The sequence below is a fragment of the Bos grunniens genome, chromosome 12 (genome assembly GCF_055505025.1).
Source record: "Bos grunniens cultivar Pamir isolate PY7600 chromosome 12, Bosgru_T2T1.0, whole genome shotgun sequence".
In the NCBI taxonomy this organism is placed as follows: domain Eukaryota; kingdom Metazoa; phylum Chordata; class Mammalia; order Artiodactyla; family Bovidae; genus Bos; species Bos grunniens.
This window is the reverse complement of record NC_141176.1, coordinates 18403361-18417363: the sequence shown is the minus strand read 5'-3', so window position 1 is coordinate 18417363 and position 14003 is coordinate 18403361. Positions and strand designations below refer to the sequence as shown.

The following is a 14003-nucleotide window of genomic DNA, read 5'->3' as shown; positions in this document are numbered from 1 at the left end:
TGGACAGGAATTTAAGCAAAGTCCAGGGAACACTGGAGGTCAGAGGAGCCTGGCATGCTGCACTTCATGGGGTCACAGGGTCAGACACAACTTAGCAACTGAAGAACAACAATATATTGACATGATTTCTCTCATAATAATGGCTCAGATCAAATAATCCATTTTATGACAAAAGAGAAACAATGAACACATGACCAGGGGCCCCTCTGGTTTTACTGTGGGACATGTCTATATTAGATAGATCTTATTGCATTAACAGAACACTCCAGACTTAGCACATTCCAGACTGCAGGAACCTCCTTGCAAAATACAGTATAAGCACCAAACCGACTGATCATATATGATGCTGTGGCCCCCAACAACTAAAATATAAGGGTATAAGAAAGAAAGAATGGAGATAGAATTAGCCCCTTGTGGTGGATGAATGGGGCTTCCCTGGTGGCTCAGATGGTAAAGAATCTGCCTACAATCCAAGAGACCCAGGTTTGATCCCTGGGTTGGGATGATCCCCTGGAGAAGGGAATGGCTACCCACTCCAGTATCCTTGCCTAGAGAATTCTAAGGACAGAGGAGCCTGGTGGGCTACAGTCCATGGGGTGAGGTGGATGGATGCTGTTGGTGCTTTGCTTAAATCTCCTTTTTCTACTGGCACTCATCCCCCAGCTAATGTGAGTGTTGACTGGGGATTGTCCTCAGCCAAATGGGAGTTGCCTCGTCTATGACATCTATAGTCCCTGACCCCTCATCTATGACATCTGTACTCCCTGATCTTAGTTCCCTGAGCAGGGATGGAACCCATGACCCTGCATTGGAAGAGCGGGGTCTTAACCTTTGGACAGCCCAGCAAGTTCTGGTCCCAGAGTTTTTCAGTTGGCAATGAGGAATGAGATGTTGAGGGACCAGACAACACCTAGACATGCATAACCCAGAAATGTGGGAGATTTAATGTCTGAGGAGAAAAATTTTATCTCTTATTTATTTTATGTATCAAACAAAGGAAAAAACAAGGGGATTTAACAGATTTTTTTTCTTTTTTATCTTTTGACCACACCAAGAGGCATGTGGGTTCTTAGTTCCCTGACCAGTGAGCAAACCTGTGTGCCCTGCCTTGGAAGTATGGAGTGTTAACCACTGGATTGCCAGGGAAATCCCTAACATAAATTCTTTGTCTTCTTTTTCCCAGAAGTTTGTTCTGAGATTAGGGTCATTTATATTGTCTTTTGAAAGATGCTCTCATAAGACTGAGCAGTTATTACCAGTTGTGTTTAATATACAGTGATGTCAAGTTCAGGCTTCCCTGGTGGCTCAGTGATGAAGGATCCACCTGCCAGTGCAGGAAACAAAGGTTTGATCCCTGAAAAAGAAAATGGCAACCCACTCCAGTATTCTTGCCTGGGAAATCCCACAGAGGAGCCTGGCAGACTACAGTCTATGGGATTGTAAAAGTCAGACATGACTTAGCAACTGAGCACAAACACTCACACAATGTCCAGTTCATAGAAGAAGCGATAAAGTGCATATATTAATACATGTAGGATGAAGAATAATGTGTAGACACAGGTTATCTCTCTTCATTCACTTTATTTTTATACAATAAGTTTAGACTTGTGCAATTCTATGTATGGTGTTCTATGATACGAGAAAACTATAATTTTAATTTACAAATCTATACAATCATTATTGTGAGATTCTTACATTATATGTAAAGTTGTATAATATTAGTTCATCACAGTACATATTATAATCACAGAGCAATCAATCTCTAAAAAATGAAAAAAAGACATAACTGAAAAAGAAATACACTTCAATTAGAAACCAGGATACAAAAGCAAGACATGACAATATGCTTTTTATTAATATAAGGAAGTGAAAGTGAAAGTTGCTCAGTCGTCTCTGACTCTTTGCAATCCCATGGACTATACAGTCCATGGAATTCTCCAGGCCAGAATACTGGAGTGGGTAGCCTTTCCCGTCTCCAGGGGATCTTCCCAACCCAGGGATCGAACTCAGGTGTCCCACATTGCAGGTGGATTCTTTACCAGCTGAGCCAGAAGGGAAGTAATATAAGAGATTTACTTTAAATACGAAGACACGACTAGGTTAAAGTGATGGACATAAATATGCCATGAAGATATTAATCATAAGTTAGAGCTTCTATTTTAATATAAAAAAAGTAGACTGGGACTTCCTGATGGTCCAGGGGCTACGACTCTGCACTACTAATGCAGGGGGCCCGGGTTCAATCCCTGGTCAGGGAACTAGGTCCCACACACTGCAGCTAAGAGTTCGCACACTGCAAGTAAAGATCCTGCGTGCCACAACTAAGACTTGGTGTAGCCAAATAAAAACAAATATTAGGAAAAAAAGGAAGTAGGCTTCAGAACAAGGAGTTTTACCAGAGACGAAAAGGATATTTCATATTGATAAAAGAATCATTCAAGAAGATATAATACTTTTAAATATGCATATGTCAAATATAACTTCAAATTCATGATGTAAGAATTGACAGAACTTAAGGAAAAGACCCTGATGCTGGGAGGGATTGGGGGCAGGAGGAGAAGGGGACGACAGAAGATGAGATGGCTGGATGGCATCACCGACTTGATGGACATGAGTCTGAGTAAACTCCGGGAGTTGGTGATGGACAGGGAGGCCTGGCGTGCTGTGATTCATGGGGTCACAAATAGTTGGACACGACTGAGCGACTGAACTGAACTGAACTGAACTGAAGGGAGAAATAGACAAATCCTTAGTTGTGGTTAGTGATCATAGCACTTATTTCACAGGAATTGATAAAAACAAGTACACAAAAATAATTGAGCATTTTCTAGATTTTTTTGTATTGATCTCTAATTTGAATCTGCTAAGCCCAAAAAACATACTGTTTGATTTCAGTCATTTGAGATTTATTCAGACTCGTATTATGGCCCAACCTATGGTCTGTCTTGGGAAATCTTCTATGTGTCTTTTAAAAGATGTGTATTCTGTAGTTGATGGGTATAATAGTCTAAATATCAATTAGCTTCATTTTTATATAGTGTGATGTAGGAGTGATGGCTCATTTTTTCCATATAAAGGCTCAGTGATTTCAGTACTATTTGTGAGAATCTTTGTGAACAGAATGTATAAAGAACTCTTCCAACTCAACAATAAAAAGACAAACAACCCAACTTTTTAAATGTTTAAAAACTTTTAAAATACTTGAAAAGACATTTGCCAAAGGAAGATATATGAGTGTTCAATAAGCACATGGAGAAATGTTCAGTGTATTAGACATTGCCGCTGCTGCTAAGTCGCTTCAGTCACGTCCAACTCTGTGTGACCCCGGAGACGGCAGCCCACCAGGCTCCCCCGTCCCTGGGATTCTCCGGGCAAGAACACTGGAGTGGGTTGCCATTTCCTTCTCCAATTCATGAAAGTGATAAGTGAAAGTGAAGTCTCTCAGTCGTGTCCGACTCTTAGTGACCCCATGGACTGCAGCCTACCAGGCTCCTCCGTCCATGGGATTTTCCAGGCAAGAGTACTGGAGTGGGTTGCCATAGGGAAACTCAAAACCATACTCTCCAACAACTAAAATGCCTCGAATTTAAAAGAAGGCAACACCAAATGCTGACAAAGATAGGAAGCAACCAAAACTCTCATTCATTTATGGTGGGAGAATGCAGTCCACACACTCCTAAGGTGGCCCTCTGTGATCCCTACCCCTTAGTATCCCTGCCCTGTGTTTGCCCCCTCCTCTTGAGGGTGAGTGGAACTTGTAATGGAATATGGCAATAGAATGTGGCAAAGGAGATGGGATATGCTATGCTATGCTATGCTAAGTCACTTCAGTTGTGTCCGACTCTGTGTGACCCCATAGAGGGCAGCCCACCAGGCTCCCCTATCCCTGGGATTCTCCAGGCAAGAACACTGGAGTGGGTTGCCATTTCCTTCTCCAATGCGTGAAAGTGAAAAGTGAAAGTGAAGTCGCTCTGTCGTGTCTGACTCTTAGCAACCCCATGGACTGCAGCCTACCAGGCTCCTCCGTCCATGGGATTTTCCAGGCAAGAGTACTGGAGTGGGGTGCCATTGCCTTCTCCGAGGAGATGGGATAGACGTGGTTAAATGTATTTGATTACTTGATTACGTAGTATAAAGATTGTAGCACTCATCTTGCTGAGGTCTCTTGCTCCTTAGTTGGCCTTGAGGAAGCAGCTGACCATTTAAGGAACCCCACATAAGGAACTGCACGCAGCCTCTAGAAACTGAGGGCAACCTGCAGCTAAGAGCCAGGAAGAAAATGAAGCCCTCGATCCTGCAACCAAAAGGACATGAATTCTACGGACAACCACATGAGTCTGGAAGCAGGTCCTTTTCCAGTTGAGCCACCATATGAGAAACTAGTCTTGTTCAACACTTTGATTGCATCTTTCCTTGCAAACGATCAGCTAAGCTGTAATTCCTGACCCACAGAAACTGGGAGATAATAAATGTGTTTTGCTTTAAGCTGTTATGTTCATGGTAATATTGTTAAGCAATAATAGATAACTAATACAGACTATAAAATGGCACAACCACTTTGGGAGATGGATTGGTATTTTCTTACAACATTAAACAGAAACCCACCATAAAACACACATATTCTACAATCAAGAGAAATATCATAAGTCCTCAAAAAAGACCCATATACAAATATTCATAACTTCATTCATAATAGCCAAAATTCAGGAAAAATAAATTTCCATCCATACAAATGTAGATAAAGAAATTGTGTGTATTGATACACACAATGTATTTGTGAAAATTGTGAAAGTGAAAAGTGAAAGTGAAGTCGCTCAGTCGTGTCCGACTCTTTGTGACCCCATGGACTGCTGCCTACCAGGCTCTTCCATCCATGGGATTCTCCAGGTAAGAGTAAGAGTACTGGAGTGAGTTGCCATTGCCTTCTCCTTGGTAAGTGCAATAAAGGAAAAAAACAGAGTATACTTTTTTTTCTTTTTCAAGTGTTAGTCACTCAGTCATGTCCAACTTTTTGTGACCCCATGGACTGCTGCCTACCAGGCTCTTCCATCCATGGGATTCTCCAGGTAAGAGTAAGAGTACTGGAGTGAGTTGCCATTGCCTTCTCCTTGGTAAGTGCAATAAAGGAAAAAAACAGAGTATACTTTTTTTTCTTTTTCAAGTGTTAGTCACTCAGTCATGTCCAACTTTTTGTGACCCCATGGACTGTAGCCCACCAGGCTCCTCTGTCCCTGGAATTCTCCAGGCAAGAACACTGGAGTGGGTTGCCATTTCCTTCCACAATGCGTGAAAGTGAAAAGTGAAAGTGAAGTCACTCAGTCGTGTCCGACTCACAGCGACCCCATGGACTGCAGGCTACCAGGCTCCTCCATCCATGGGATTTTCTAGGCAAGAGTACTGGAATGGTTTGCCATTGCCTTCTCTGATATAATCAATGAGTACTCATAATATGATCTATGCACAAACAAGTCTCCTGAAATAACTTTATCATGTGGTTACTTCAGACAGGATCTGACTTTCACCCAGTATCAAAGGTAATACTTAATTCAAAATAATATTTATTGTGGTGCTCTGCCAAGCTATATACAGAGATTAAGTTATCAAAAGACCTAGAAGCAAAAACCTGTCACGGATATCAAAAACAAGAGAAGTCTGAGAATCTGGCATCATCTAAGGAGCTTAAGGAGAAATAACAACTAAATGTAATTTCATATCCCAGATGGGATCTTAGAATAGAAAAAGGACGTTAGGTTAAAAACCAAAGAAGTCTAAATAAAGTACGGACTTCATTAATAGTAATCTGTCAATATTGGTTCATTGATTGTAAAAAATGTACTAGTATAAGATGTTAATAATTAGAGAAACTGTGTAGGGGTGAAAGGCTATATGGGATCTCTCTGTACTAGTTTCTCAATTTTTCTATAAACGTAAAATTGCACTAAAAATTAAAATCTATTAAAAAGAAAAAAGCCATGAGAATGAAGTTTTGTATCATGATAGGATCTGGGAAACAAGCACTGTAAGAGACTGATCACATACAGAAGATTAGAAGACATGGGATCAGAGGAATGGGGTAGCACCCCAGGAATAGAACAGTGGTTTTGAGTCTGTTACATTTCCTTTCCTCCAAATTGTTGCTTCGGTTGTAGTCAGCGTCAACCAGCCTCTTCTCTAGCACCCGCTGTGATTTCTGTTTTTATCCCCTGCCAATCTGGATATGCAACATCTGCATGTTCCCCCAAATAAATTACTGGCATAAAATTATTAACAAGAAATGTGGTTGTTTTTGGTGATTTCATAGGGAAAATGGAGAAGGCACTTATGTTGAACACAGCAAACAGTTTTTAAATCCCCTTTAAATTGGAGATTTAGAAGGATGTTTTTGGGATAATGGGGAAAGTGTTTGTGTGTACTGAATATTAGATATTTTATTGTATCAAGTTTAAATTCCCGAGTGGAAAAATTATACTGTGGTCATATAGGAGAATGGTTTCATTCTTAGGAGACACATACAGAAGTATTTCCTGGTGAAGTTTCATGCTGTCTACCTACAACTTTCAAATGTTTCAGAAAAGTATATACATATGTATATATATATATTTCTCTCTGTATCTACTTTTTATCTAACTATATACAAAATTTGTGAATACATACATTTATAAAATGTACTCTTTGTCTCTATACATGTAGATGCAGTGGATATACTACATTGTACTATTTTTGTAACTTTTCTAAAAGTTTGGTCTTTTTCAAAATAAAACATTGGTGGGAATTTCCTTTAATATATCTGTTCTCCAAAATCCACACTTGGCTCCCCACTTCAATGGATCTCTCTCGCATACTCTTTCCCCAGTCCTGCCCTATCCTTTTGATGGCTCTAGTGTTTTATCCAAGATTTCTTTCTCCCTCCCACTTCAAATATGTTTCCTCTTTCTTACCTCTGCTTGGCTTCTATTCTCAAATTCACAATCCTAAACCCATCACAATTTCCAGTGAAACCTAGGGGTCTCTAGTTGATAAGGCCTACCTTCCCTAAAAGACAGTCTAGCAACCATCATATGCAACTGAGCATGTGTTTTTGAGCTGTCCTCCCTACCCTAGGTAGCACAATGAAACAGTCCCACCAAATGCTACTTTGAAAGAAATCTGGGGAATGGAATTTTCATCTCATGTCGCAACTAGAGGATTCCAACACTGCACCAAATTAGGAAGACTGCATCTGTTTCTAAACTTACGGCATGTCATCCAACCTCATGTTCAGCTTTCAGAGTAAGAACAAAAGTTTTCACATATAAGTGCTGAGCTTCCAGAGATGTCTCAAAGGAAGAACAACTAGTTGAGCTAATAGCAGGGGCTTTCATCCTAAAGACTGTAACTAAGAATTTCCAGTGGTTGAAAAGATTAACTCTTGGTTTCTAAAGCCCCAATTCCTATTAAATTTCTTACACTGAAAGCTTGAGAAGTGATTGTCCTATTTCAAAACTATAAGATAGGACAATGTACCATATATTAACTGTCAGATCTCTAAAATGAATGGGCAAGAGACTCTGACAGGTACTCCTAAGTAAAGAGTTTGATGTAATTACTGAACTTCAAGTCAGGATACCTGGGTTTGCCTCTGATGCCCATATAACTCCTCTCCTGTTTTCTCCTCTTCTGGACCATGTTTTTCCAGTAAACCTGATTTCTTCATGTTGAACTATCTGTTCAGAGACTCCAAAATAGCAGTGTTCACCCCCATGTGTCGTCTACACCTGTACACTTCTTTCCCCATTGTCACCTCCCCTGCAAAATCATACCCCATGGGGTCCAGTTTTTACCACTTACAAAGCTCTTTTAAAAATGTTTTATTTGTGTTTGTTTGTTTATTTGCTTGCCCAGGTCTTAGCTGCTTCAGGCAGGATCTTCAGTTGCATCATCTGAACTCTTAGTTGCAGCATGTGGGATCTAGTTCCCCTTGGAGGGATCGAACCTGGGCCCCCTGCTTTGGTAGTGCCGAGTCCTAGCCACTGGACCACTAGGGAAGCCCCACAAAGCTCTTTCATGTATAGTGATTCACTTCTCTCAATAATTCAATGCTATGTGTTTTATTAAACCCTTTTTACAGTTGATTTGAGGGCTCCCCTGATGGCTCAAAAAACTGCCTGCGATATAGGTGACCTGGGTTTGATCCCTGGGTTGGGAAGATCCTCTGGGGAAGGAAATGGCAACCCACTATAGTATTCTTGCCTGGAGAATGCCATGGACAGAGGAGCCTGATGGGCTACAGTGCATGGGGTTGCAAAGAGTCAGACAAGACTGAGTGACTAACACTTACAGTTGATTTGAAACTGAATTTGAAGAGGTTAAGAGATTGTCCAGGGTCACACATCTATTTATGGCAAAGCCAGAAATTCAACCTGGATTGTGATTTCATGTCTAACATTCTTGTTTTCTCACCTCAGATAAAATTCCAGTTTCAGTGGTCTATAAAGTGTCCTTCCTGAATATGCTAGAAAAACAGGAAATCCCATGGAGTCAGTATGAATATCATAATGAAAACAAAAGAGATGTTGGATTTTCATCTATTTTCTTTCTTTTTCCTCTTGACTCTCTCTTCCAGTTAGAAAGAGGATTTCTCAACCCTTCTTTCCTATTTCCTTTTTTATTCCCCCAAACATCTTTTATTCTCCTGCTAGTTCAGTAGAGACCCACATCTCACTCAGATCTGCTTCTCAACTGCAAAACTAGGTTAGGGGATACTATTAATAAAAGTAATGGTTTCACTTTTAGCTCCCAAACCCAGCTGTGTTAGAAATAATAACTTTATTTTCCTCTGAACTATTTTCTAGTTAGAGTCCCCACCCTCTAAGTGGCAAAAATTTAAATTTAGTCAACATACATCCAAGACATATATCTAATTTCTGGGGTGCATGTGGAGTGTCAAAGCATTGGGTATTGTGACATCTTTGGCTTGGCTTCCATTTAGCCATCCATCATCTGGTTTCATCTTTGTTTACTGGACATATAAGGCGATCACTGCATCATCCCCATGAGCCCATTAAAAAGGCCCCTGCAGGTTTGACAATTATTCTTTTAACTTCTATACAGACTCTAGGGTGCAAAAAAACTCATTTCAGTGCCAGGCTGAGTCAAGGAAACTGTGGGGTGCTCCCTGAAACCCCATCCACTCCTGTGGCACTCTCAGGCCACAGAACCAGCCATCTACCACACTGCATCAGATGGGACTCTATAAGCTGTCCCACACTTTAGACTTGTCACACAGCCCTTCAGCCTCTGAAATCTTGGGTCTCCTTGGGCCTCTTTCTAAGAACACATGTAGATTGCCTCTCCTCTTGGATCCCATAAACTTACCCGATGTTTCTGTCATTCTGCTCCTCCCCACTGGGAACAGGATCAGTCTGTCTTCAGTGACCCATAGAGCAAGTTCTTCTCTTGTTCTATTTGCCATCTGGACTTTCCCTTTCCTCTCAACCCAAACGATCTTTAATTTTCTCTGATTCATTAACTGAAGCTTTTCTCTGATTCATTATCTTCTTCTACTTAATTGCTTATGCCCTGAGTCCTCTCAGGGTTTATGAAAATTCCATGAGACAAGTAAAAAAGTGTTAACTGGGGAAATGAGTTGGGACTTCCCTGGTGGTTCAGCGGCTAAGACACTGCACTCCCAGTGTGAGAGGCCTGGGTTCAAAACCTGGGCAGGGAACCAGATCCCACATTCACCCCTGAAAGATTCCACATGTGGAAGGAGGTCCCACGTGTGGCAGAGCACAGCCCATGAGCCACAACTAAGACCCAATGCAGCCAAACAAGGTTTTTTTAAGAATGAGTTAAAATTGGCCATAATAGAAGGTTAAGTCATAGGGACTTTTTTAAAATTAATGTTAATTTTTTAAAAAATTGTATTATTTTATTTTAGCTGCCCTGAGCAGCACCTGGGATCTTACTTCACGGCCCAGGGGTTGACTTGTACTCCTTGCAGTGGATGCGCAGAGTCCTAACTACCAGGAAGTACTCCTTCACGGACTTTTTAATCCAGAGAAGCTTTCGAAAATAAATTTTCCATTAAAAAGGTGCTTCCTGAATCTGTCATCTTTCCATTCTGAATAGTAACTTTTATTTACTTTATTACTCTATTTAGTCACAGTTAGCATGGCTTTTATTTCTACTAGCTAGAGTACAGGTTTACCTTCTTGTTACAGCCTTCATTTTCCTTTGTCATGTCAAGAAATATAATTTTAGAATGTACAGTTTTGTAATAACTTCTCCTAAGGATTAGTTCATTTTCTTTCCCTTTTCAATTTAACTTCTCTTTCTGAAAGCAATTGAGAAAAAATTTGTTAAGTCCCTCTTTATGCACAGGTATGGGAAGAATATAAAGAAGAAAACCTATAAACTCTCTCCTCAAGCAGCCTATGATCTTTTAATAAAGCAAAATCCATAAGTGAAAGTTAAATAGCAAGAGAAGGGTATGAGTGAAAAACATGCCTTTAGAAGATCGTTCCAAGTTGTCTGAGTTTTTATTAGAATCTCTAGGAATTAGACTTTTGAGAAATTTACAATTCTTAAAGAAGGGCTACGTTATTTTTTGATTGACATTTTTTAACAGAAGGGGCTAGTTAACAGATCTCACTAAATAAAGAAAAAAGGAGGGAAAAGTATTTTTGTATATTTCAAGAAGCCAAAGTTCTAAACCTACCTTTGCCATCTGTATGCTGTGTGTATGAATACGTGTGTGTGTGTGTGTGTGTCCACGCTTGCTTTGGTATTTTGAGTGGGCCAGAGGGGAAAAGAGAGAGACTTAAGAGAAAGAACTAGAGGAGAAGCCAGGCACCCACTCCTGCAGCTGTCTAGTGTCTGCATGTCATATGCAAGAAAAGATTCATCACAAATGTGATAGAACTGTGTATTCACCAGCTGGTGAGGCCTTCAAGAGTAACTTTCCCATATTTTTTTTGTTAATTTATTCATCCAGTAAATATTTACCAAGCCCCTACCATGTGGATACTCAGAGGGGGAGCCTTTATAGGCCGAGATTCTGCCTTCATGAATCTTACCAGCTGATTGGGAGGAAGACATTAAAAATTACTCAGATTTATAATTACAGACTAGGAAGGAATGGGATGTAGGGTAAAAGGTAAAATGAGGGAATTCATCGGGGGACAGAAGGGCAGCTTTCCTGAGAAAGTCACATTTGAACTGAGCTCTGAAAGATGAGTGGGAATCAATAAATTAAAGAATCAAAGAGAATGGCATGTGGAAAGCCCTCAAGGCAGAAGGGAGCGTGGCATATGAAGAACTAAAAGAAAATTGGAGCACAGCACAGGAGGAAGGTGGCGTGGGATAGAATTGGAGAGGTTGGCACGGGTGTACAGGGCCTTTGCAGGCCACAGTGTGGGAGACAGGAAGGGATTTTAAATAAAGGAAGGACACAGTCAAATTTCCTGACTGCTGGGTGGAGACTTGAAAAGAGGAAAATAACAGACAGGAGGAGGTCATTTAGGAAGTCATTGCATTAGTGCCTGATGTGATAAGAGCATCCTACTGTTCTTTTGTCTGGGCCTCCAAGCTCAAGGCCCGAATGAAAGAGGAGAAGCCTTTCAGAAGATCCTTCCATCCCCAGGTCAGTCCTTGTCCACAAGTCTTTCAAGACAGTGAAGTCCCCTAGTGCACCCAGAGCTCTGATGATCTGTGTGGGGCAAGAGTTCTGCAAATGGATTGCAGGAAGCACAGTGCCAAAGACAGAATGGGTCGAGGTAAGAGAGACAGGGAGCTCTGCCTTTGGAGCTAGGGCCATTTGACAGAGACAGACTGAGCCTCCTGTGGATGAATGGGCTGCATTCACTCACTCCTGGGTGTCAGATTTAGGGGAAAGAATCCTCAGAGACGGAGGGGTAGGGATGTCAGGCTTGAGTACTTGAGATCTGGATAAAGGAAACTTGAACTGATGTCAGGCTTTCACTGCAGCTGGTTTTATTGCCGGGTTCAATTAGGGAAGTTGCTGCCACTGCTGTGGGTGAGATCCATGAATCACTCCTTTGCCTTTCTTTTTTAGTATTATTTTAATTGGAGAAGAATTGTTTTACAGTGTTGTTTTAGTTTCTGCTGTACAACAACGTGGATCAGCTATCATGAATTAATCTTGAAACTACTCACATAGTAAAGTCTGTGGTAATCTCTTTTTGTGTCCGGGAGATGAAAGTTATAGAACTGTGGTGAATATAAGCATGGAATGTTTACCAGCTCTGGTGGATCACTAAACTCCTGAAAACCCTATGTAAAGGGCTCTATCGGGAACTCTAGTTATTTCATAGGAAACCAACAGTCTTCATTTCACTCCAACAAAAGGCTGATTGTGAGACTTTGACCACAGCTGTAGGATGCAGGGCCACCTGTCAGCTAAATAAAGGAATCTGGGAGTGGCAAACTGCTCAAGACTCTACATAAGGTTTGGCTGATGGCAGAACAGCCAAGAAGTCTTGCATCAGAACTGTGGGGCCTGCGGACAAGTCTTTTCTTTGTGCCAACATGGAATTTTTCCAGCCTATACGGTGGCTAGATATGTGATTAGCTTCTCCATTATTTTAGTGGGGAGAAACCTAGGAGTTGGCAGCGTAAGTCCTAGGAAGAAGCAGGAGCTGGCAGCATGGAAGGCAACTATCACAGACAGAGGCAAGTAGCAAGTTCAGTCTATTGTCCAAGAAGCAGAGGAGATAAGTACTGCAGAATGCTCTGGGCAAAGGTCAATAATCAACACAGAGCTATTCCAATTTTCCATAGTCATTCCAAGTTCAACTGAATTAAGTGCTTTAACAGTAGGCATTTTGAAAAATAAAACACATCAGGGCCTCCCTGGTGGTCCAGTGATTAAGACTCCCCCTTGCAATGTAGAGGACACAGTTTCATCCCTGCTTGGAGAAATAAGATCCTACATGCCGTGCAGTAACTAAGCCTAACTGTTGAACCTGAGCTCTGGAGCCTACACTCCACACCTAAGGAGTCCAGAAGATCCTGCAGCAAAAAATCCCGCATGATGCAACTAAGACCTGACCCAGCCAAATAAGTAATAAATGAGTAAAAATTTAAAAAATAGAACACATCCATTTAGTGGGTATTTAGACAAAACTCAAAATCTAGACAAGAGATCAAAACCTTTCTAATATCCCACACACTAGCATTACTTTGCTAGCGTGTAAGATGAGTGCAATTGTGCGGTAGTTTGAACATTTTTTTGGAGAAGGAAACGGCAACCCACTCCAGTATTCATGCCTGGAAAATCCCATGGACCGAGGAGCCTGGTGGGCTACAATCCATGGGGTCGCAAAGAGTCGGACACGACTGAGTGACTTCTGTGTGTGTGTGTTGAACATTTTTTGGCATTGCCTTTCTTTGGGATTGGAATGAAAGCTGGAATGGGAAGTCAAGTGGGCCTTAGGAAGCATCACTAGGAAAAAAGTTAGTGGAGGTGATGGAATTCCAGTTCAGCTATTTCAAATCCTAAAAGATGATGCAGTGAAAGTACTGCACTCAATATGCCAGCAAATTTGGAAAACTCAGCAGTGGTCACAGGACTGGAAAAGGTCAGTTTTCATTCAAATCCCAAAGAAAGGCAATGTCAAAGAATGCTCAAATTATTGCACAATTGCACTCATCTCACACGCTAGTAAAGTAATGCTCAAAATTCTCCAAGCCAGGCTTCAACAATATGTGAACCGTAAACTTCCAGATGTTCAAGCTGGTTTTAGAAAAGGCAGAGGAACCAGAGATCAAATTGCCATCTGTTGGATCATCGAAGCAGCAACAGAGTTCCAGAAAAACATCTGCTGCTGCTTTATTGACTATGCTAAAGCCTTTGACTGTTTGGATCACAACAGACTGTGGAAAATTCTTCAAGAGATGGGAATACCAGACCACCTGACCAGCCTCCAGAGAAATCTGTATGCAGGTCAGGAAGCAACAGTTAGAACTGGACATGGAACAACAGACAGGTTCCAAAATCAGGA

At 41.2% G+C, this 14003-nt stretch overlaps 1 non-coding gene across 1 annotated transcript; it reads left to right on the top strand.

The window, feature by feature from the left end:
- The first annotated feature begins 2185 nt into the window (after nt 1–2185).
- TRNAS-ACU (transfer RNA serine (anticodon ACU)) lies at nt 2186–2258 on the top strand. The gene has a single exon. It is a non-coding gene; the product is annotated as a tRNA-Ser (tRNA).
- The last annotated feature ends 11745 nt before the right edge of the window (nt 2259–14003 follow it).